The sequence below is a fragment of the Echinops telfairi genome, unplaced genomic scaffold, assembly GCF_000313985.2.
Source record: "Echinops telfairi isolate 266 unplaced genomic scaffold, ASM31398v2 ScPeMD7_3;HRSCAF=10, whole genome shotgun sequence".
NCBI lineage: Eukaryota > Metazoa > Chordata > Mammalia > Afrosoricida > Tenrecidae > Echinops > Echinops telfairi.
In genome coordinates, this window is record NW_022103899.1 from 45,478,835 (window position 1) to 45,483,043 (window position 4,209).

Consider the following 4,209-nt stretch of genomic DNA (forward strand, 5'->3'; position numbering starts at 1 on the left):
CTGGCACGGTGGGCGCAGCCCTGGGCAGCGGGGGCGCCGGGCTGGGCAGTATTCCTTTCTGGTGTGCACTGGGTCGTCCTGAGTCAGAACCAACTCCACAGTCGCAACAGCCACAACTCGGACTACGAGTCGAGACCACCGATGGCAGTGAGCTGTCCTGCCTTCTTTGAGTTATGCAAATGACCCCGCCACCGCTCACATTTGTGGAAGAGCACCACGGAATGGACATGGCTCCCACCAGGAAAGCCACCCAAGGGAGGCCATCGACAGCCCCTTCATAGACCATCAGCATCTTGTAAGTAATAAATACCCTGCTGCATTAGCTTACTCGTTGAAAGAGAGTCTTTGTTAATCGTCTGCAATCAGTGTGGGCCTCTTCCTCCCTCAGGTGACAAGGGGCCCACCGGTATCTCTAAGTGGCCGGAACGTGCCAGGTGGCAATAAGGAGTCAAACTGGTGGTCCTTCCTTCTCGTCTGGGAGCAGTCTTGTTTTGTCCTGAATAAGGGATCTCTTTACCAACCAACCTTCCCAGCAGAACTGCTCTTGAACCCTGAACAGAGGACCACAGCCCTGCGGGGCTTCTCCCACCAGCTCCAACTCCTTTCCCCACACCCTCCCTCACCCTCCAAAGCCTGGGAGGGGAGGGGCAGGCAAGATGGGTGCCAGTGGGGAGGATTACCCTTCCTCTCCTCCATTGCCCCTCTCCCGTCACCCTTGCTGACTGGCTGCCGATGCTATCAGGGGTCCATAAAGCTCAGAGGACTCTGGCCTGGGAGTGGGGGGCAGGGGTTAGGCAAACAGGCCAGGGAGGCAGTTGGTTGAAATTTAACCACAATATTCTCGGTCTCTATTGTTTTGAGCGAGGCCCAATATTTCCACAGCAGGATTATAGGATCTGATTAACCGTGTTAGACAACAATGCCGGGCTGGGATGGGCTTCCCCTTCTAGCTGCCAATATGAAAAAGTAAATACAATACGCAGATTTCAGAAGGGCCTTCCAGCAGCTCCAGAGGCCTTCTCCCCAATTCTAGCCCTGCTACTGCTGTGGGCCCCCAAGTGAGGGCAGGGAGGAAGAGTGTGGCGCTGCGTGCCCCTTTAACTACTGGCCGTTGGCCCAGCAAGACGAGTACTCCTGGCACAAGCTTCCCAGGTGAGTCAATGGCTGTATGCTCTCCACACCCTGGAGTTCGTCCAGTGCCTCTTCCGGGTTCTCGCCGTAGGCAGGTCTGGATTCTCAAGAACCCATGGAAGTACGATGCAGAGAGGCCAGCACCACTCAAAGGGGCCAGGGAACGTGGCGAGGACAATGTCATCTTGGGGTGTGTGTGTCCAGGATCCCCAAATGGACTGGGAACAGAGCTCAGAAGAATGGTTGAGGCTTTGATGCGCCCATGCCAGAGTGAGGTAAAAGACCCCAGATCATAGAGGAAACAATTCATGGGCGGCTGGAAAGCCGAGCCCCAGAGGGTGGGGAATGATTCTTCAAAGGTTTCTGGGCTGAAAAAGCAGAGTTGGGCTGTAGGCTCTTTGGTTCCAGACGAATTCCCTCTCACACACAGAGAAGCTACCTCAGGTTATGCCCCCCACACCCCCCCACCGCAGTCTCCTCAGGGTGGGGGTCCCTGCAGTCCTGCCCAAGAGGACGTGAAGGGGAAGGAGGAGCAAGGAGGAGCCCTTGGCAAGAGCATCCTGTAGCAGTGTCCACTGAGTCACAGCAACCAGGGAAAGCCCTCCCTCCAGCATGGGCCCCTTTCTCGGCCTGCCATCTGTGTGCCAATGCCTACCATTATCCATGACATGTGGTCCCACATTTACGGATGCTGGTCCCTGTGACCAGAGACCATGCTTCTGAAGCCTGCGTCGGCTAGCTTCTTTGTAGTACGTTGAGTCCTTTGAACATTCAGTTTCTTCTTCAGAGAAATTTGAAGGTAGAAAGTACTTCAGGGCAGAGCTTAGAAAAACACATCCTGATAGTATCAAAACCAGTTAACATCATGCTGTGCCATAGCACCCATAGGGATATTTTCCGAGTTTGGGTGAACAAGAGACCCTGTACTCAAAGAACATCATCTCATGAAAGGGCAAAGACAAGAGAGTTCAGAAGAAACACACAGATTGCATTCAAAGCAGGAGCAGCGAGGCGGGATGCAGAATAAATCCGGTGAGTAGTCCCTATATTCTGTGGGAAAGCAGAGTAAACACAACAGGAGGGACAGGCAATTGAAGAGAAGAAAACTGGGCCCCTGGTGACCAAGTCATAATGAGACTAAATTCAGTAGATGTGTCCACTCCCCAGCCCTCTCCTCATCTCTGTGCAGAGTACAAAGAGCTTCCTGCTTATTGCCCAATGGAGAGTCCCGTGGCCAAGATGTGAACAATGCAGGCAACATCAAAAGAAGATGGAAGGACTACACAGAGTCACTGTACCAAAAACAATCGGTTGACATTCAACCACTCCAGGAAGGCACGCATGATCCAGGGCCAAGTGCTGCGGACAGGAAGTCCATGCTGCCCTGAAGACACTGGGGGAAAACAAGGCTCCAGGAATTGACGCAATAACCATTGAGATCTTTCAACAAGCAGCTACAATGGAAGTGCTCGCTCATCTGTGCCCCAAAATCTGGAAGACAGCTACCTGGCCAACGGATTGGAAGAGATCCATATCTGTGTCCATTCCAAAGAAAGGCAATTTTAAAGAATGTGGCCATTATTCAACATCACCACCAATACCACGTACAAGAGAGTTTTTGCAGAAATGAACTCAAAAACAGTTACAGCAGGACACCACCGGGGATGCCAGCCAGAGTCAGGAGAGGATATGGCGTGAGGGACAGCACTGCTGAAGTCAGATGGACCTTGGCTGAAAGAAAAATGGTTACTTGTGTCGTATTGACTAAGCAAAAGCATTTGACCGTGTGCATAATAACAAATGAAGGACACCATTGCGAAGAACGGGAATTCCAGGACATTTGTTTGTTCTCATGAGGAACCTGAGCATCAGCCATGTGTACAGGTAGTCATTCTAACAGAATAAGGGGACCCTGTGTGGTTTAAGGCCAGGAAAGGCGTATGTCAGGGTTGTATCTTTTCACCAAATGTATTCAGCCTGTCCGTTGAGTAAATAATCTGAGAACTGGGCTATATGAAGATGAATGGGGCACCAGGATTGGAGAAAGAATCATTAACAACCTGCAACATGCACATGACACAACCTTGCTTGCTGCAAGCCAAGGAGACTTGACGCATTAACTGATGACAATCAAAGGGCACGGCCTTCATCCTGAATTACATCTCAACATCAAAAAAATGATAAGAAAGGCCTCCTACAGAGAAGCAACAAGCCCACACGGAGGAAGCACACCAGCCTGTGTGATCCTGAGGTGTCGATGGAATCGGGTAACAGGCATCAGAAGACCCAAAACAAACAAAAACATATTGTTGAGAACAAGGGGGTCGGCGCAGAGACCCAAAACCCATCTGGAGACAATGGAGCAGAAGAACCACAAGGGATGAGTAAACCAGGGTGCAGTACAGCACTGATGAAACGCACAATATTCCTCTGGCTCCTTGAGGCTTCCTCAGCCCTCACTACCATGACACCAGTGCTCCTTTCACTCAGACTAGACCGGAGCACGTACACAGGTACAGATAAGAAATAAGAGCTCAGGACACACAGAATCCAGGAGCAGGAACAGGAGTAGCGATACCAGAAGGGTAGGAGGAAGGTGGGGAAGGGGGTGAGGAAGGGGGAACCAATGACAATGATGGACACATTAACACACACCCCCTCAGTGGGGACAAACAACAGACATTGTGGGGGAAGGGAGACAACAGTTGGTGTAAGATATGAAAATAATAATAATTTATAATTTATCAAGGGGTCATGAGGGTCGGGGGGAGGAGGGGAAAAAAGCAGAGCTGATACCAAAAAAGCAGAGTTCAAACAGAAAGTAAATGTTTAGAAAATAATGATGACAACATACGTACAAATATGCATGATACAATAGATGTATGGATTGTTATAAGGGCTGTAAGAGCCCCCGATAAAATGATCTTTTAATTAAAAAATGGAAAATAAATATTTTTAAAATGAAAAATTTTATGGACAAGTTTGTATGAACAAAGCCTCCAAAATGGACCAACAGGTAACATCCAGAGATGAAAAGAACAGGACCGGTGGTTCTGGGGTGAAACGGAAGAAGGGGAG